The following is a 21,396-nucleotide window of genomic DNA, read 5'->3' as shown; positions in this document are numbered from 1 at the left end:
GTTTAGTTTAGTTTCAGTTTCATTTCCTTACCTGTATTGTATTGTGTGTAGGGCTCCGCCCATACCTGGCCCCTACTTAAGCAAGCCCCAGCGTGTCTCACAGCAGTACAGCAGATCTCTGGATGAGAGACACTTCTCCAATGTGTATTACTTTCTGAGTTAATAAAAGCCTTGCTTTGCTCCGTTAACGTCGAGTCTCGGATTCATTGAGGCACATCACCCACCACTACCTTCTCAGGGAAACTAGGGATGGGCACTAAATGGCAGCCTTGCCAGTGACAGCCACATCCCGAAAATGAATTTTACAAAATGCTCTTGTCCATTACAACTTTCTTGAGCCTTCTTCCAATGAGGTGCATTTAAAATGCAGTGTTTCTTTCTAATAAACTGACTTTGATCTAATGCAAAAAATTCTAAGGGATCTGCTTCATGAAGGCAGCCAGAGTGGGGTTTTCATACACACTTTCCATTGTAATCAATACTTCCTTTACTAAACTATTGACAGCTCACTTCACCTCACATTCAATGCAGTATTTGTCTGGTTATCTATCAAACGGATTGTAGAAACAAGAAGATGTTGGAAACTGAAAGCAGAGCCAGAAAGCTAATGAAAACTTGTAGGCCTGGTTTCATCTGGATCCACAAGATTTATCTCACAAAGCAGCCATTTGCATGACATCTATTTCACAGTTCAGTGGGGCCTCGGGAATAAAGTTTAAATCTTCCCACTAGATCTTGGCCAAGAAATTGGTTACCTGACTAATCACTACACAGCGGAAACCTTTACTCCTCATATGCCACAAGTTCACACCAGTTCTTCGCTTTATCCAGAAGAAAAATATATTGTTGCAGGATATAGGGCAACCTGGCAGAGAATTGTTTCATTGCATCAGTGCATTTTTCCAGTGGGAGGGTTCACCAGCAGAGCTGGCTCAAGTCAATCTGTTTTATATATACACACACATACACACAAGATAATATCCAATGCCAATACATGTTATGTGGCTCGGGTCCATTTGGTTTTTATCCTCGGATTTATTCCCCTGTGCTCCTGAAGGCTGGGTGACAGTCTATGGATGCTCATCACTCTCTGCTTCCTCATCGAAATGTGTGAGTTTAGACAGACAGTGAGTGCCAGTGAGCTAATTTGTCATGGAGGGGCAAGGGATTAAAAAACTTGCATTTATATAGGACCTTTAACATAGTAAAATGTCCCAAGGGGCTTCACAGGAGCATAATCAGACAAAAAAATTGATATGGAGCCAAAGAAGGCGACATTAGGAGAGGTGATCAAACAATTGGTCAAAGAGGTAGATTTTAAGGAGCATCTTAAAGGAAGAGAGAGAGGTGGAGGGGAGGAGAGGTTTAGGGAGGGAATTCCATTGCTTAGGGCCTAGACAGTTGAAGGCACGGCCACCAATGGTAGGCAAAGGAAGTGGGGATGCACAAGAGGTCAAAATTAGAGGAACACAGAGTTCTCAGAGGGTTGTAACGCTGGAGGAGGTAACAGAGATAGGGTGGGGCAAGGCCATGGAGGCATTTGAACACAAGGATGAGAATTTTAAATTTGAGCCAGCCTCCCATCCTTCACCCTCAATAAACCTCAGCTCATTCAAAAGCGCTGCTGCCCGTATCTTATGACATACCAACTCCCACTCACCCATCACCCCTGTACTTCGACATACTTTGGCTTCCAGTCCACAGACACCTCAAATTTAAAATTCTCATCCTCGTATTTAAATCACTTCATGGCCTTTCCCCCTTCCTTAATTCTGTACCCTCCTCCAGCCCGACAACACTCTGAGAAGCTGCGTTCCTCCGACTCTGGGCTCTTGTGCATCCCCACTCCCTTCTGCCATCAGCCGTTTAGGCCCTATCCTCTGGAATCCCCTCTCTAAATCCCTCCACCTCAAAACCTCCCTCTCCTCCTTTAAGACCCTCCTTAATACCCATCTCTTTGACCAAGATTTTGGTCACGCCTCCTAATATCTCCTTCTAGGCTCGACGTCCATTTTTTGCCTGATTTGAGAAGCACCTTGGGATGTTTCTCTATGTTAAAGGCACTAGATAAATACAAGTTCTTGTTGATCTTGTCCTCCCCGACATACCTACTTACACACACACACTTTCCTACAAGGGTTACTGAACAGTGATCTGGAATGGAAGCCCTCATTATTGACATTTTCCCTGCCTAACAGAGGAACACTGAGGCCAAATCTAATGCTCCTCCCACCACTCTGGCTGAGACAGCTTAACTGAGCACGAATAAGGATTTAATCTGGGACTTTCCGAGTAATAGTGGGTCGGTACAACACTTAGCAGTACGTTTTCAACCTGGGGGAGCTAAAAGAACTCGCTTATGAGAACTTCAAAAACAAGAGGCCGATTTCCCTGACCTTCCTCTCTGCACTGCCACTGGGCAGGAGCAGCCCTGGTATTTCCTGCCCTGGGCCATTACAAATGGACAAGGAAAGGGGAAAGGTCACCCAGTGTTCTCACTCTTGATCCTTGCCGGTGTAAACATATATGGGCATCAGCTGAAGCCAAGATCAGGCTCAGCTCCCTACTTGGAATAGATTGTCTTCCCTCTTCAGAAAAATGACCATTTGAATGAAGCAATTATTGGCTACCGGCAGCTGTAGAACTATGCCCAAACCTGAGTCAATGCCTCAGTCAGAGGAATGGAGTAAATTGGTGGACTAATAACATCAACAACTTGTATTTATATAGTGCCTTTAATGTAGTAAAATGTCCCAAGGTGCTTCACAGGAGCGTTACAGAACAAAAACTGACACCGAGCCACACAAGAAGATATTAGGGCAGATGACCAAAAGCTTGATCAAAGAGGTAGGTTTTATGCAGCGTCTAAAAGGAGGAAAGAGATGTGGAAAGGTTTAGGGAGGGAATTCCAGAGCTTAGGGCATTGGCAGCTGAAGGCACGGCCACCAATGGTTGAACGATTAAAATCAGGGATGCTCAAGAGATCAGAATTTCAGGAGCACAGATATCTCGGAGGGCTGCGGGGCTGGAGGAGATTACAGAGATAGGGAGGGGCGAGGCCATGGAGGGATTTGAAAACAAGGATGAGAATTTTTAAATCAAGACGTTGCTTAACTGGAAGCCAATGTAGGTCAGCGAGCACAGGGGTAATGGGTGAACGGGGCTTGGTGTGAGTCAGGACATGGACAGCAGAGTTTTGGATGACCACAAGTTTATAGAGGGTAGAATATGGGAGGTCAACCAGGAATGCATTGGAATAGTCAAATCTAGAGGTAACCAAGGCATGGTTGAGGGATCCAGCAGCAGATGAGCCGGGGCAGGGTGGAGTCAGGCGATGTTACAGAGGTGGAAATAGGCAGTCTTAGTGATGGCACAGATATGTGGTCGGAAGCTCACTTCAGGGTCAAATATGACACCAAGGGGGAGAAATTTGGTATCGTCCCGTTTGGGGCGCAATTATCGGCCGGGTGCAAAGTTTAGCGCCTGGCGATTATTATCGCCTCCGACTGCAAACTTGGCTGCTATTGCCCCTGGAGGTGATTGGAGTGCTAAATCAGGCGCTACACACCTCTCTTAAGGCGCAAAGGCCGAGGAGTGAGGCGCTACCGCAGAGCACTGGCGAAGCTCAGGTGATGTCAGTTAGCAATGGAACACAGACACACTGGCGCCGGCCAGTTCTTAAAGGGGAGGGTCGATCTTGCTCTCCATCCACACCCTACTCATTGCAGCCTTGAATCTCGGCCTGGAGAGACCTGTACATCAATTCTGCTGGAAAGGACAATGGAGAGGCCCAGGGAAAGAGTGCAGCCCCCATAGTCTCTTCTAAATCGATGCAAGGAAGGGCAAAGCAAAATGAACCTGCAAAGTGCTGCTCAGTACCCAAAACTCCTTCACACTGCGTTGAATCTCTCCAGAAGTCTCTCTCTCGTTCAGAATCGCTTTCTCTCTCTCAGAATGTGTGGTGCAAAAATGTCACTGACAAAAATGGCAGGAAGCGGTCGCCTTTAAATAGCTCTCCCCCAGCCCCTTCCCGACTGCAAAACATTCCCCTCTACCTGTCATTGCTAGCGGCAGGTGGAAAGGCAGGGGACGCGACTCAATATCCGGTCCGGGGCGCTACCAGGGCATTGCATGCTCAACTGACATCACGATCTGCGGGCGCAGGAGATCGTGGCGGTAGTGTTTAGTGCCGCCGCAAAATGTCTGGTCAATTTTCCGAGCACCGCAAACATCACCGCGCCCGGGCGCTACTTGCTTTGCGCCCCATTAGCGCCCTCTTAGGGCGCAAACGGGAGGTGCTAATCAACCGAATTTTTCCCCCCAAGATTCCGAACAGTCTGGTTCAGCCTCCGACAGGTGCCAGGCTAGGATGGAGTCGGTGGCTTGGGAATGGAGTTTGTGGCGGGGACCGAAGACAATGGCTTCGGTCTTCCCAATATTTAGTTGAAGGAAATTGCTGCTCATCCAGTACTGGATGTCGGACAAGCAGTCTGACAATTTAGAGACAGTGGATGTGTCGAGAGGAGTGGTGGTGAGGCAGAGCTGGGTATAATTAGAACTAGATCAATGTTCACAACCGGAGAGGGGATGGTGGCTTGAAATCCCTGAGTTTACAAAACTGGCAAGTTGACAAAAAATGTAATTTCCAGGCCTTGCCAACTCCACCCAAGGTGGCTGGGAAATGGGATTAGGGCAGAGAGCTCGAGTTGAAGATCTAGCACCAGTGCAGAGATGATGGGTCTAGTGACCTCCTTCAGTGCTGCGAATTCCTTGATTCCTCTTTTTGTCACAATGTTAAATGATTTTAGAGGCCAAGGTCTGTCACGCTTTCAAGTGTATTGTCATTGGTTTAGAGTTGGCAATCCAGGATGCCCTGTGAATTGGTCAATGAAGCAATCAAGAGAACAATACCGTGTTAACATTGTCAATGTGATTAAGGACCGGAGTTTCCATCAAGTTGCCGCGCAATTCGCCCAAAATTGGCCAAACCATCGCAAAAGAGCAAGGAATTTCAAGCATAAATTACGTCCAGTGCAAATTGAGTTTCTGCGATCGTTTGCATTAGTTTAAAAAAGCGTTGTGCTAGAAGCCCACCCTGCCCCCGATCGAATTAATCGCCATTGCGTGTTTCTGCTAATTGCGCGTGTTTGCATGTCTTTGAGGCGGCTCTCAAAATTAAGCTGTTGTTTTTAGGCGCAAGGGCACTGATAGGCACGTTTTAAAAGCTTTTAAATGTTTTTTTTAGTTTACTAAGAAACTGACTACTGTGCACCAGTAAAGCTAGTAAATGGTTCTGTATAGTTTTTTAAAGTCATTTTCAGTTATTTAAAATCGGGTTACTCACAGGTGGTGGACTTGACACTCTGATTAAAGATGCTTATTTTTTGTGATAAACCCATTTTCAGCTGTATTAATCAAACTGCACCAAGTTACCGCTCTTAAATATATCAAGGAATATTTTTTAGTGCAAATTAAAAAAAAAAAATGTTCTAAAACGCTGCCCGATTGCGACGGTTCACGGCGAATTTTACGTTCAAAGATATGCAAATAAGTTTGAGCAGAAACTTGAGAGAAAAAAAAACGCTTCTCAAAACTAGCGCAATTTGTTCTCGGATCGCTGATTGCGCCCAAAGCAGAAACGCCAAGCCATAGTATATTATTCAGCTAAATTTATAATATTTAAGCTGCAAAGCACAAGATGTAATTTGTTGAAGGGAACCAGTAGCATTTGTGTTATTTACTGTCAGGTCACATTTGCTATTACTAAGAGGAGAAGCAGAAAGGGAATTTGGAGAGTGTTACATTAATAATGAAATGCAACACAACTTGTGGATTCTTTGGCTGAAATCTGTAAATTCCCTTCAATTATTTAAGATACTTGTGGATCTCCTGTGGCGAGTTGGAAGATAAGCTGTTTTATAATGTCGACCCATTAAGTTCCGATAGAAACCAAGCCATTAGCTCCAAGCACGGGCAAAGGACACCCTCCTCTCATCAGTGTTTTTCCTATCTCTCTTTCTTCTCCTGACCCCCATTCAATAAGGTGTCTTTCCCTCTCTCCCCAAAAGAGGGTATATTTCTCTTCTCCCCTTCCTTCCAAACAACAACTTGCATTTATATAACGCTTTTAATGTAGAAAATTGACTCAAGGCACTTCGTGGAGGACTAATCAACAAAAATGGATGTCAAGTCAAAGGAGGAGATATTAGGAGGCTGACCAAGAGCTTGGTCAAAGAGGTAAGCTTTAAGTAGGTTCTTAAATGAATAGAGGGAGGTAAAGAGGTGGAGAGGTTTAGAGAAGGAATTCCAGAGCGTGGGGTATAGGTGGCTGAGGGCACAGCCGCCAATGTAGGGTAAAGAAGGGGTTGCACAAGAGACTGGAGTCAGAATTTGTGGAGGGCTTGTAGGGTTGGAGATAGAGAGGGGCAAGGCCATGGAGAACTTGGAGCACAGATATTTCTTTCTTCCCAGTACCCCAACAGGGTCGGTTTCTCTCTCGCTCTCCTTTTCTGTCGCTTTAATTAAGTCACCAAGGGCAAGACTTTGAAAGGGACCTAAGAGTAATCGTGGACTTGTCACTTTCAATACTGTGGCAAAAGCAAACAGAACGATGGGATATAGAGCCAGAACAATGGCGTCTACAGAGACCGTACTAAGTGTTTTAAAATGCACTGATTAGACCACACTTGGAGAGTACTGTGCTCAGTTTAGATCACACTTTAAAAAGGATGTGCAAGAAAGAGCAACAAAATGATCCCAAGTCTAAAGGAGATGAGTTATGAGGGACGCTGGGAGATATTTAAGCTCTGCAGTCTGCAAAGAAAGTTAGAGGTGGAAGGAGGGTTGTCACTACGATAAATAAAGTATGACATGTTATAGATAAGATAAAGTCAAGCCAGTAGCATTAGGGAAATCAATTTAAATTAATGAAAAGAACATTAAAAACAGATATTAGAAGAGCTTTCCTTTCATTAAATCTTTATAATAATCTACTAAATAAGCGAATGGAATCAAAAATATTCAAGGCATTCAAAATCCAGTTGGATGCTAGGCTGGGAAAACGAGTATTAGAAAGAAGAGCTTATATGGGTCGGAGGACCTTCTTTTGTCTTTGACTGTTAAATTCTTCATTTCTACGCTCTAAATGTGTCTTAGCTGGAAGTAAACCAATGTCTGGGGTTAAGTTTCTTCCTTACATTAACTTAGAGGCAGATCTGAACACTCACCTGATTCCTCAACAGATTCTTTGCAATCATTCATTCTCCTGCATTAAAATATAAAGAGAAATCACAAATTAAAATACTGTGTACACTTAAGATGTGCGTGCACACACACATGTACACACACACACATGTACACATACACACACACGTACACATACACACACACACGCGTACACACACACAAACACACACACGTACACATACACAAACATGTACACACACGTACACATACACACACGTACACACACAAACATACGTACACATACACACGCACACGTACACATACACATATGTACACATACACACACGCACGCACACACACACACGTACACATACACACACGTACACATACACACACGCACACACAAACACATGTACACTTACACATGCACACGTATACATACACACACACACAAACACACATACACACACAAACGTACACACACAAACACACGTACACACACACACGTACACACACACGTACACACACACGTGCACATACACACACACATACACATGCACACATGCGTACACACACACGTACACACAAACACATGTACACATACACACACACACACACATACACATGCACACACTCGTACACATACACACACATGTACACATACACACACACACACACACGCACACACACACAAACACACGTACACATACACACACACGTACACATTACACATGCACATACACACACGAACACACGTACACATACACACACACGTACACACAAACACACGTACACATAAACACATATATACACATACACATAAACACACATGTACACATACACGTACACACACACATACCCACACAAACGCATGTACACATACACACATACCTGTACACATACACATGTACACACACACAAACACACGTACATATACACACACATGTACACATACACATACATACACATACACACACATGTACACACACACGTACACATACACGCACAAACGTACACACACAAACACACGTACACATACACACACACGTACGCACACACACGTGCACATACACAAACACACGTACACATACACACACACATGTACACACACACACGTACACATACACACGTACACATACACACACACACACACACACACACAAACACACATACACATACACACACAAGTAGACATACACACACGCACACATATACACACGCACACACACACACACACGTACATACACACACGCACGCACAGGTACATACACATGCACACACACACACACAGACTACCTCACATATACAGATAGAAGCATGACCTTAAATGGGATGCAGTGCGTCCCTTGTGAATGGGAATGTGCAGCCATCAAAAAAAATCAAAAGAATGTCCATGGAGCAGTCCTGATTAGTGCCCATGGTACAAAGAGGGCAGCTGCACTCGATCTGCCCACGCAGGTTACTGAGACGGGATTAAGATACCGACATTCAGTATAAACATGACCTGACATAGGGCTTCAGCACTCCCTCCACCCCCATCAAAATGAATGGAGATTTGTTGCCAAATTGAGTGCGAGGAATCTGTGCACAATGAGCACATTTTTCGGTATAATTTGTTTTCCTTACTGAATATACCCAACAGCAGCTGGTATTGTAATGCAGTTAGTAGTAATGTAAATGCCTCTCAAAAAGTGTTTCTTTATTCATATATATATATATTAGACATATACACATGCACACAGAGAGACAGACAGAGGCAGAGAGAGACGTTTTATTTTGTTTGTTCCCAGATATCATTGCATTTAATTATGATATTACGGCTTGAAAAAATCCCTCTCATCTGTCGTTTTAATAATAGGAAATAGAGCCCCATTTTTCAGACACAAATCCCAAATCAAACTGGATCACTTAATCACTTTCACCCAGAATTTTTCTTCCCTTTTCCCCCACCGAATCGCCCCCTTTCTTGAAGGCATTGGCTCCCTTCCTGTGCTCCAGTTCTACAGCACCCTCCAGCATCTTGCCTAAGTGACTGTCATTCATGTGTGAGCCCAGACGGCGAGGGTCAGCAGACTATTTGATTGCAGGAGGCATCGCAATTGAGCTCAATCTTGTCCTCACTTGATGCGTGTGTGCCACTGGATAGAGATCACTGGATAGAGACCCTGGCCAATTCGTCTTTCTCTCTCTAACTCATGGGAGCTGAGGCTAATTATAGCACCCTTGTCTGACCAAGGATTGACCCTGGGGCTTCCCCAGTCCATATAGTTCAACTACTCACTCACTTAACCAATTGAGCCATAGGTGTCAGCTGTGGCTCAGTGGTCGCAATCTTGCCATGGCGTCAGAAGGTCATGGGTACGAGTCTCACTCCACAGACTTGAGCCCCTAATCCAGGCTGACACTTCAGTGCAGTACTGAGGGAGTGTTGCACTGTCAGAGGTGATGTATTTCCAAGGAGATGTTAAACTGAGGCCCTGTCTGCTCTCTCAAGTGGATGAAAAGATCCTGAGGCACTATTTGAAGAAGAGCAGGGGTATGCTCCCTGGTTTCTGGCCAATATTTATCCCTCCGCCAACATCACTAAAACAGATTATCTGTCCGTTATCACTTTGCTGTTTGTGGGAGCTTGCTGTTTGCAAATTGGCTGCTGCATTTCCTACCTTACAACAGTGACTACACTTCAAAAAGTACTTCATTGGCTGCAAAGCACGTTAGGACGTCCTGAGGTCGTGAAAGGTGCTATATAAATGCATGTCTTTCTTTCCAGAATATTTATCAATTTTTCCAAAACATGAATTTAATGTGCTTAAGCAAAAAGGAACTGGGAGCATGGGAGTGATTTAACTGATCTCATCAAATATACACACAGTTAGCATGATTATATTGTGCTTTAGTGTCATTTGATACTATTCCAATTAGTAGTGAATGTTATTCAGAAATTTCTGTCAGAGAGGACACAGATATGGGGCAAATTTTGAGGGAGGGTTCCAAAAGTACACTAGGGTAGCAGCAATGGGGAACATTCACAATAATGGTGTTTAGAACCATTTCCCGTATACAAACTACAGGCTGTTGATGTGGGGCTTAATAGTGGCAAAGGGATCGGCCGGGCGCTAATTATCGCCTCCGACTGCAAACTTGGCCTCTATCGCCCCTGGAGGTGATTGGAGCACTAAATCAGGTGCTACACACCTCTCTTAAGGCGCTAACATCGAGGAGCGAGGCGCTACCACAGAGCGCTGGCGAAGCTCATGTGATGTCAGTTAGCAATGGAACACAGACACACTGGCGCCGTCCACTTCTTAAAGGGGAGGGTCGATCTTGCTGCCCAGCCACACCCTGCTCATTGCAGCCTTGAATCTTGGCCTGGAGAGACCTGTACATCAATTCTGCTGGAAAGAACAATGGAGAGGCCCAGAGAAAGAGCTCAGAGTGCAGACCCCACAGTCTCTTCTAAATCGATGCAAGGAAGATCAAATCAAAATGAACCTGCAAAGTGCTGCTCAGTACCCAAAACTCCTTCACACAGCATTGAATCTCTCCAGAAATGTCTCTTTCTCAGAATGTGTGGTGCAAAAATGTCGCCGACAAAAAAAGGCTGGAAGCGGCTGCCTTTAAATAGCGCTCCCCCTGTCCCTTCCCGACTAAAAAACGCTCCCCTCAACCTGTCGTTGCTAGCGGCAGGCGGAAAGGCAGGGGGCGCCACTCAATATGCGGTCCGGGGTGCTACCGGGGTGTTGCACGCTCAACTGACGTCACGATCTGCGGGCACAGGAGATTGTAGTGGTAGTGTTTAGCGCTGCCACAAGATGGTCAATTTCGCAGGCGACGCAAACATCGCTGCTACCCTGGCGCTAGTTGCTTTGCGCCCCGTTAGTGCCCTCTTAGGGCGCTAACAGGAGGCACTAATTAACAAAATTTTTCCCCCCATGAATCTCTTCTTATAATGTGTGGCTTGTAATATGGTGAAACCAGGGTCTGAACTGAATACTCAGTCAAGCATGCTGAACTCTGAGACTGATCAATCGTCAGCCAGCTTCAGCAAGCCTGGGGCTCGAGGTTTACTTGGTCTCTTCAATCAGTTTCAAACACGCTGTTCAGAAGTGAAATGGGCTGTCTGCGTTTCTCTGCACGGGCTGCAATTTTAAATGTGTACTATTTTTTCTTCTGCTCATCATTTTGGGCTACAACCTATTTCAAAGTATCCCCCTGTATGGAGGGCTTGGCTTCAGTAAGGCTGACTTGATGTGTTTAAGATCCAGATGCCGGGTCATTATGGTACTCTCACAGTCTGTAAAATCAACTTCAAAACACTTAGTGCCAATGGCATAGTTAGGTGTGAGTACTCAAGGCCAGCTCCTCAAGAGGACGCTCTTAGAATAGATTGTGAAAAGTAATCCCTCATAATTGGGAGCAAGGTACACTGTGCAGCAATAGAACGGTGTGTTTCTAAAGATATTCTTTTTGTTTGTTGATACAAGTTTTCTATTTCATGGTGCAATCTAAACTCAGACTAAACTCAATTCAATTTTGATCTGTTACACTGCAGGATTTTGGATTAGAAAGTTGATTAAGCCCAAGAGTATTGGCTGAGACCCCAGTGCAGTGAAACACTGTGTGCTGCCACAGAGCGGTGGCACACACGTTTAATATCTCCCTCGCACCCCTCAGTCCACTGATCTCATGATTTCAGCCCCAGGCAGAAAGGAAAAATAGGCACCAGACCCCAATCTCTCTCACTCCTCCAAAAGGCCATCTCCAATACTGGCACTGGTGGAGGCAAAGGTGAAGAGCACTCATCTGTCTCATCTAGGCAGTTCTTCCTTTCCCAGAGAGTGGTGAGTCTCTGGAACACATTGCTGGCTGGTGTGGTGGGTGCTGACTCTCGGTATGTCTTCAAGAGGGAGTTGGACCGGGGCAGAGATCGCATCATCTAGAAGGTAAGTGTCTTTATAGGCAACACTTGGTCCATGTGATGTCCTGGACTGCTTTCCAGCACCTGAGGAGTTCGGAGAGATATTTTCCAGAGCATTATTTCCCTTATTGGCCTGGGGTATTTCTCTGGGTTTTTTGCCTCTCTCAGCAGATTACGTGGCTGTGTGTTGGGGCGCGGGGAAGGGAGGAAGTGTCTGCTCATGATGTTCTGGCCATCATGAGTCTGGGACAGGCTGGATGGACCAGATGGTCTTTTCCTGCCCGTCAATTTCGTATGTTCATCTGTCCTCTCTGCCAAGAGATATGGGAACTGGGATTTTAGATGAGTAAAAAAAACAAGGAAGAAAAATTAGAAAGTTATACGAGGGAACCAGCATGTTTCTATATCCCAGGCGCAGACCAGTGTTGCAGGTTTGCTTGGCCAATTATAAAGCTGTGATTAGTATAGGGGTTCCCAGTAATATTACATCTCATATAAGAACATAAGAACATAAGAAATAGGAGCATGAGTAGGTCATACAGCCCATCGAGCCTGCTCCCCATTCAATAAGATCATGGCTGAACTTCGACCACAACTCCACTTCCCCGCCTTATCCCCATATCCCTTAATTCCCTTAGTGTCCAAAAAGTTATCCTTCTCAGCCTTGAATATACTCAGTGACTGAGCATCCACAGCCCTCTGGGTAGAGAATTCCAAAGATTCACAACCCTCAGAGTGAAGACGTTTCTCCTGATCTCAATCCTAAATGGCCAACCCATAATCCTGAGACTATGACCCTCTAGTTCTAGACTCTCCAGCCAGAGGAAACAACCTCTCAGCATCTACCCTGTCAATCCCCCTCAGAATTTTATACGTTTCAATGAGATCACCTCTCGTTCTTCTAAACTCCAGGGAGTATAGGCCCATTCTGCTCAATCTCTCCTCATAGGACAGCCCTCTCCTCCCAGGAACCAATCTAGTGAACCTTCGCTGCACCTGCTCTAAGGCAAGTTTATCGGTCCTTAGGTAAGGAGTCCAAAACTGTGCACAGTACTCCAGGTGTGGTCTCACCAAGGCCCTATATAATTGCAGCAAGACTTCCTTACTCCTATACTCCAACTCCCCCTTGCAATAAAGGCTAACATACCACTTGCCCAATTGCTTGCTGTACCTGCATGTTAACTTCCTGTGATTCGTGTACAAGGACCCCCAAACCCTCTGAATACCAACATTTACTAGTCTCTCACCTTCCAAAAAATATTCTGCTTTTACATTCATCCTACCAAAGTGGATAATTTCACACTTCCCCATATTATTCTCCACCTGCCACCTTCTTGACCAATCACTTAACTGGTCTATATCCCTTTGCAACCTCTTTGCATCCTCCTCACAGCTTACTTTCCCACCTAGCTTTGATTCGTCAGCAAACTTGGGTATATTACAAATAACAACAGGAAGTGCTGGAAACACTCAGCAGGTTAGGCAGCATCGAGGAGAGAGAAACAGAATCATGTCTCTGGTCGACATGCTGCCTGACCAACTGAGTATTTCCAGCATTTTATGCTGTCATTTCACATTTACAGCATCCGTTTGCAGAGGGAAGAGGAAGACGCAGAAGAGGAGGAAGCCAAAGAGGAGGAATCGGAGAGAAGGATGCATCCCAGACAGTCCCATTTTGGCTGGGATATCAGGGACGGAATCATCTGCCTGAGGTCCCACTGGCTGGGCAGGCTGCATTTCTTGGGTGTGTGAAATGAGGAAGGCACAAGGGTAGAGTTGTGCTGACGGAAGGGCGGGAAAGCAAGAGGTGCATGCCAGAAGGAGGATAATGTACGAGGATACAAGCATCTTATATCCTTTCAGCCCCGCCGCTGGTCAAGGGCTCAACCATGCCCCTGCCAAGAATGGCTTGCACCGTCTCCTCCAAGGGGGTGAGGTGAGACTAGGAATGGGAGATGTGCCTCGTCATTGGTGCAGATTGTTGGTAGGTGAGTGATTGGGGGTCATGCATTGAGCAGTGTGTGAGGCTAGTAGTGCAGTTGGTAGGAGATGGCTTTTGAAGATGCATTCACTGACCTTGACCAATGATCTGAGGTCCTGAAGCTTCTTTGCCATTGGAGCCAGGTGGTGGGGGTGACAATGGTGGCAGTGATGTACTCCCACATCGTTCTTTCTGGAGGGCCTCCTGGCCCCTGTGGGTAGAGGGCCTGACTGCAGTGTTGACCCCCTGCACAAAGTTGGAGTGCTGCGTGAGAGACTCTCGGTGTTCCTTCTTCCTTGAACAGAGGCCCAACCAGTCCCCATCCACCACCACCCTCCTCCGCCTGGCTGAACTTGTTCTCACATTGAACAACTTCTCCTTTGACTCCACTCATTTCCTCCAAATTAAAGGTGTTGCTATGGGTACCCGCATGGGTCCTAGCTATGCCTGCCCTTTCGTGGGATATGTGGAACACTCTTTGTTCCAATCCTACTCAGGTCCCCTCCCTCACCTCTTTTTCCGGTACATTGATGACTGTATCGGTGCCGTTTCCCGCTCTCGCCCTGAACTAGACAATTTCATTCACTTTGCTTCCAATTTCCACCCTTCCCTCACCTTCACATGGTCCATCTCCGACTCTTCCCTTCCCTTCCTCGACTTCTCCGTCTCCATCTCTGGGGATAGGTTATTGACCAACATTCACTACAAGCCCACTGACTCCACAGCTACCTGGACTACACTTCCTCCCACCCTGCCTCCTGTAAGGACTCTATTCTATTCTCCCAGTTTCTCCGTCTCCACTGCATCTGCTCCAACGATGCCACCTTCCACACCAGTGCTTCCGACATGTCTTCCTTTTTCCTCAACTGAGGATTCTCCTCTACCATGGTTGACACGGCCCTCGACCGGGTCCGTTCTATCTCCCGCACTTCTGCCCTCACCCCTGCCCCTCCCTCCCGGAACCACGATAGGGTTCCCCTTGTCCTCACCTTTCACCCCACCAGCCTCCACATTCAACGGATCATCCTCCGCCATTTCCGCCACCTCCAACGTGATCCCACCACCAAACGCATCTTCCCCTCCCCTCCCCTTTCAGCATTCCGAAGGGACCGCTCCCTCTGAGACACCCTAGTCTACTCCTCTATCACCCCCAGCACCCCTTCCCCTTCGCCTGACACCTTCCTGTGCAAGCGCAGGAGATGCAACACCTGCCCCTATACCTCCCCCCTTCCCACTGTCCAGGGCCCCAGACACCCCTTCCAGGTGAAACAGCGATTTACTTGTACTTCTTGCAATCTAGTATACTGTATTCGCTGCTCACGATGTGGTCTCCTCTATATTGGGGAGACCAAACGCAGATTGGGTGACCGCTTTGCGGAACACCTCCGTTCAGTCCGTAAGGGTGACCCCAAGCTTCCGGTCGCCTGTCATTTTAATTCACCGCCCCATTCCCACTCAGACCTCACTGTACTCGGGCTCTTGCATTGTTCCACGGAAGCTCAGTGTAAACTCGAGGAACAGCACCTCATCTTCCGATTAGGCACTTTACAGCCTTCCGGACTCAATATCGAGTTCAACAATTTCAGGTCATAACCTTGGCCCCTATTATATTTTTATATTTTTTATCCACACTTTTGGTTTGTGCCTTTTCCTTTTTTTTTCTCTCTCCCACACGGCAGCTGTCTCTCACTCTGCCAGCACATTTCACACTTCATCTAGAGCCATTGTTTGTTTCTTTACCTGTCCTATTACTATCTCGTCTCACCTTGAATATCTCTTACTGTCTCTTCTTTCATCCCCTCCCCCATTTTCCAGCCCCCAAACTGCCTTTTAATCTGTTTCATTTCCTGCCTTTTTTTTCTCAGTTCTGTAGAAGGGTTTCGATCCGAAACGTTGACTCTGTTTCTCTCTCCATGGATGTTGCCTGGCCTGCTGAGTTTTTCCAGCATTTTCTGTTGTTATTTTGGATTTCCAGCATCCGCAGTATTTTGCTATCATCTCGATGTTCCTTCCATGGCTTGCTGAGGCACTTGTGTTTCCCATTTGTTGAGGTTAGGAAGTTAATTCAGCTTTAACAGCTGAATATTCACATTTGGAACTTCTTTTAAATATTGAATATTTTTTAAATGGCAGAAAGGACTGAAAAATGTATTGATTCACTGCATTTTATTTTGTATTGCTTCAATGTACATGGCCCCTTTAATTCTCAGACCACTTCATTACCCACAATTCCTTGTGAGCTCCACAACTTCGCTCACAGAGGCTGTGGGAAGTTGCAACGCCGCACCTGGACAGGAACTTCGTCCCAGATCCCTCCAGCAACGCCACCAGGACGGCGTTGCATGGCAGGTGACCGCTGCGCCACCTATTTCCACGCCCCCCCAGACCAATTTGACTCAGTTAGCGTTGCAGCCATTTCCAGCGGCTGTTAACTGCAGTTGCCGGTGACACCGGCAACTTTGCTGGCGAACACAAATTTTCCCCCCTCTGTCCCTTCCTGACACAACCTGCTTGATTTCACCCAAATCGCTACTTTGCTCTACAGTCTTGACTTTTCTCTTCAGACTTGTAAATTTACCCTTATCTGAATCCTCCCTCCCCGTATTAGTTTAAAGCCTTATCTAGCACCCTAGTTATTCGATTCACCAGGACACTGGTCCCAGCCCAGTTTAAGTGGAGTCTGTCCCAACGGAATAGCTCCAATTTCCCCCAGAGCTGGTGCCAGTGCCCCATGGACAGGGGCACTGTAGTTCTGGTTGATGAGTCCAATATTGACACAGAGTAAAGATCCAGATATCTAGTTTGGATCAAGGTCACCGACAATTCACTCAGTCTGAATCTAAAAGTTGAAGATAAAGCTGTGCTGTGTGGAAGATTCAGAAAGTGTTGTCGGTTAGTGAGCAGGGGGTCGGGGGAGGGGGGGAAGAAGAGACGAACTTCTCTAAACTATAAGAGAAATGTGTCACAGATAGGTTCTTTTTATGCCCTCTTCCCCATCAAGACTACTGGATGGCAGGAATAAAGCACCCCCATCGCTAGAGAAATACATCTTGGAGAGCGAGATCCTCCAATCATAGAGGTGTTGAGATACCGCGGCAAACGTGGGAGTCGAGACCAGAGCTATTGAAAACACAACTGCTTTATTCTAACCACATGACAAACAGGAACTAGAAAAGCCCGCGCATCCACTTAAATATTTCCCAGACAGGAAGTGCTCCCGGCAGCCTGTCCCTGCGGGAAACAAGTTGCTGGAGGAAAGGGCCCCCGGCTGGGGGCTTCTGCTTAGACTGTCTGTGCCGCCGCGAGTGGATTATGTCCAGTGGTGGCGTGTCGCCACAGAGCTCCCCCCAGAATCCGCTTAGGAGGAGTGGACGAGTCGTGACGGTGGTCTAATGGTTCTGCCGCAGCGGCTCTGAGTGGTCGCCGGTCTGGTTGGTTGGGTCGGGCGGTTCGCCGCCGGCTGTGCTGGCTTGCCGGGGGGACGGCCTCTAGTTGGAGGCTGGGCCACGGGGACCTGTTCCCCTGGTTCTGTGTGCGCTGGTTTGAGCCGGTCGATGGAGACTGTCTCGACCCTGTCGCCGAGTCGCAGCTTGAAGACCTTGTCCCCGGTTTGTAGTACCTCGTACGGACCGTCGTACGGGGGTCGCAGGGGCCTGCGGTGCGCGTCGTGTCGCACGAAGACGAAGCGCGCCTGCTGTAAATTTGGCAGGACGTGAGGTGCGAGTTCGCCGTGTCGGTTGACCGGAAGTGCGGCGAACTGCTGAGCGGAAGAGAAAGAGTCGAGCCGCTGCTGTTCGGCCGACCAAGGCTTGGTAGGCTCCGGAAGGAATTCGCCTGGGACGCGCAGCGGTTGTCCGTAGACTAACTCCGCTGCCGAGGACTGGAGGTCTTCCTTGACCGCGGTGCGTAGGCCGAGTAGCACCCACGGTAGGCGGTCAGTCCAGGTACTGTCCTGCAGGCCGGCGCGGAGTGAGGCCTTGAGTGACCTGTGGAAGCGTTCACAAAGTCCGTTGGCCTGCGGGTGGTACGCCGTGGTGCGGTGGAGCGTCACCCCGAGGTTGCGTGCTGTGGCCGTCCAGAGTTCGGAGGTGAACTGGGCGCCTCTGTCGGAGGTTATGTCGGCCGGTACGCCGAACCTCGCAACCCAGGTGTTAACGAACGCCCTGGCGATGTCGGCTGTGGTGGTGGAGGTCAGCGGCACTGCCTCAGGCCAGCGTGTGTAGCGGTCGACCATCGTGAGGAGATAAGTTTGGCCTTGCGATGGCGGCAGGGGACCGACGATGTCGACGTGTACGTGGTCGAAGCGGCGGCTGGGTACCTCGAAGTCTCCCAGGGGTGCTTTGGTGTGCAGCTGTACCTTAGCCCGTTGGCAGGCGAGGCAGGAGGTGGCCCAAGTCCGAACATCTCTGCTGAGGCCGCGCCAGACGAAGCGCTTGGGGAGGAGTTTGACGGATGCGCGGGAACCCGGGTGAGAGAGCCCGTGGAGCGCGTCGAAGACGCGGCGGCGCCAGGTCTCAGGGACGACCGGCCTGGGTTGGCCGAGTGAGACGTCGCACGTGACTGCCGTGGCTTCGGGCCCGTGCGCGACCTTGGCTAGGCGTAGCCCTGGCAGGCTGGTAGCCGCCGAGAGGAGGTCTGGGTCCGTGAGCTGGGCCGCTGCTAGTTGTGCGTAGTCGACCGCGAGGTGATTCGCACAGACGGCGGGACGGGAAAGGCAGTCGGCGACCACGTTGTCTCTACCGGAGACGTGCTGAATGTCCGTAGTAAACTCGGAGACGGCCGCGAGCTGGCGTTGCTGCCTAGCGGACCAGGGTTCGGTGTGCTTGGCCATCGCGTGTGTGAGTGGCTTGTGGTCCACATACGCGGTGAAGGGGCGGCCTTCCAGGAGGAACCTGAAATGGCGGACCGACAGGTGGAGTGCGAGAAGCTCGCGGTCGAAAGTGGAGTATTTGACCTCCGGGGGGCGCAGTTGGCGGCTGTAGAAGGCAAGTGGCTGCCACGCGCCATTGACCCACTGCTCGAACACGGCCCCGACCGCGTGGTCGGAGGCGTCGGTGGTGAGCGCGACCCGGGCATCGGCCCTCGGGTGCGCGAGCAGAGTGGCATCGGCGAGCGCGTTTTTGGTGGTGTCGAAGGCGGCTGCCGTGTCAGTGGTCCAGGCTACGTCCATCTTGCCGGATTTTCCTCGGAGGGAGTCGTATAGGGGCTTCATGAGGGCTGCGGCTCTGGGGATGAACCTGTTGTAGAAGTTCACCATCCCGAGGAACTCCTGGAGGCCCTTGATGGTTGTGGGGCGGGGGAATTGCTGGACGGCCTGCACCTTGTTGGGCAGGGGGACGGCCCCAGCAGGGGTGATGTGGTGACCGAGAAAATCGATCTCGGTTAGGCCGAATTGGCACTTCGCCGGGCTGAGGATGAGCCCGTGTTGGGCTAGGCGCCCGAACAGGATGCGAAGGTGTTCGAGGTGTTCCTGTTTGGAGGAGCTGGCCACGAGAATGTCGTCTAGATAGACGAATAGGAAGTTCAGGTCCCGGAGGACTGAGTCCATAAGGCGCTGGAAAGCCTGTGCTGCATTCTTGAGGCCGAAGGGCATCCTCAGGAACTCGAACAGGCCGAATGGGGTGATGACGGCCGTTTTGGGGATGTCCGCGGGGTGTACGGGGACTTGGTGGTAACCGCGCACCAGGTCGACTTTGGAAAAGACGGTTCGTCCGGCCAGTCGGGCCGAGAAGTCCTGGATGTGTGGCACCGGGTATCGATCGGGGGTGGTGGCGTCGTTGAGGCGGCGGTAGTCCCCGCAAGGGCGCCAGCCTCCGCCGGGCTTGGGGGCGATGTGGAGGGGCGAGGCCCAAGGGCTGCTGGAGCGGCGGATGATGCCGAGTTGTTCCATGGTGGTGAACTCAGCCCGCGTGATTTCCAGCTTGGCCGGGTTGAGTCTGCGGACGTGGGCAGAAACTGGGGGGCCGGTGGTGGGGATATAGTGTTCCACACCGTGCTTGGCGGCTTTGGCCGAAAAGGTCGGGTTAGTGAGGGCGGGAAACTCAGCTAGGAGTGCCGAGTAGTCGTCCGTGGCTCTGGCGAGGCAGTAGGTCGTCAGGCCGGCCGAACGGGCCGGGGTAAAGGCGCCGGGGATGGGGGCCATAGTGTTGATGTCGACGAGGCGGTGCCTCGGAATGTCGACAAGGAGGCCGTGGGCGCGTAGGAAGTCGGCGCCGATGAGTGGGCAGAGGACCTTGGCTGTGAGGAACTCCCAGTGGTAGCGACGGCCCGCGAGGTCGAGCGTGACCATGCGGGTGCCATATGTGCGGATTTCAGAGCCGTTGGCTGCAGCCAGTGTGATACCCCGTGTGCTGCGTTGGATCTCGAGGGCGGAGGCGGGGGTGATGCTGTGCTGGGCCCCTGTGTCGCACAGAAATCGGCGGTTGGTTCTGTCGTCAGTGACGTACAGTAGGGGCTCCTTCTGCCCCGCGGCCATCGCGGGGGCCGGTGCGGGGGGGGTGTTTGAAGGTACACGGTGGCGTGCAGCGTTGAGCCCTAGCGCCAAAACGGGTGTGGTAGTAGCAGTGACCCGGAGTGGTAGGGCGGTCGGGCCTAGCGGCCCGGGAAGACCGCGTGGTCGTTGCCGTGAGGTCGGGCGCGACATCGCGAGCGGCCTGTGCAGAGAGCAGCCGGTCGGCCTTTTCGGCTATATCATTCAGGTCCGTGGAGTCAGACTCCACAATGAGCGGGCGGATGCTGGCGGGGAGCTGCCGAATGAAAAGCGTGCGAAAAAGGGCGCCGGGATTTTTGTCGTCTGAGAGGGACAGCATGTGGGAAAGCAGGTCTGATGGTGAAGCGTCACCAAGGCCGGGGAGGTCCAGGAGTTGGCAGTGGCGCTGGTAAGAGGACGTTTGAAATTTTTTAAGTAGCGCAGCCTTCAGATGTTCGTACTTGCCATCCGTTGGTGGATTCTGCAGCGCTGCCCAAACCTTGGGGACTGTAGCGTAGGTGAGCGAGGCGACGAGGTAGTCGTACTTCGTGGCGTCGACTGTAATGCCTTTCAGCCGGAATCTGGACTCAGCTTGAACGAACCAGGCTTCGGCGAGGTTCTCCCAAAAGTCTGGTCATTTAACCGTGACTGCGTTTGTATCCGCCATGCTAGCTTAGGATTCGTCCTGAGCGTCGGGGTCACCAGTGTTGAGATACCGCGGCAAACGTGGGAGTCGAGACCAGAGCTATTGAAAACACAACTGCTTTATTCTAACCACATGACAAACAGGAACTAGAAAAGCCTGCGCATCCACTTAAATATTTCCCAGACAGGAAGTGCTCC

At 49.4% G+C, this 21,396-nt stretch overlaps 1 long non-coding RNA gene across 8 annotated transcripts in view; it reads right to left on the bottom strand.

The window, feature by feature from the left end:
* LOC147117716 (uncharacterized) overlaps nt 1-21,396 on the bottom strand; it is a 698,822-nt gene that overhangs the window by 33,583 nt on the left and 643,843 nt on the right. For all 8 annotated transcript variants that reach the window (XR_015078510.1, XR_015078511.1, XR_015078515.1 and 5 more), the window contains one exon: nt 7,227-7,264. This is a non-coding gene — a long non-coding RNA (uncharacterized LOC147117716). The remainder of the gene's footprint in view (nt 1-7,226; nt 7,265-21,396) is intronic.

This window comes from Somniosus microcephalus, chromosome 5 (genome assembly GCF_052327205.1).
Source record: "Somniosus microcephalus isolate GS21.2 chromosome 5, FLI_Smic_1.0, whole genome shotgun sequence".
Lineage (NCBI taxonomy): Eukaryota > Metazoa > Chordata > Chondrichthyes > Squaliformes > Somniosidae > Somniosus > Somniosus microcephalus.
Note: the sequence above shows the minus strand (reverse complement) of the source record. Positions and strands in the feature narration are given on the sequence as shown.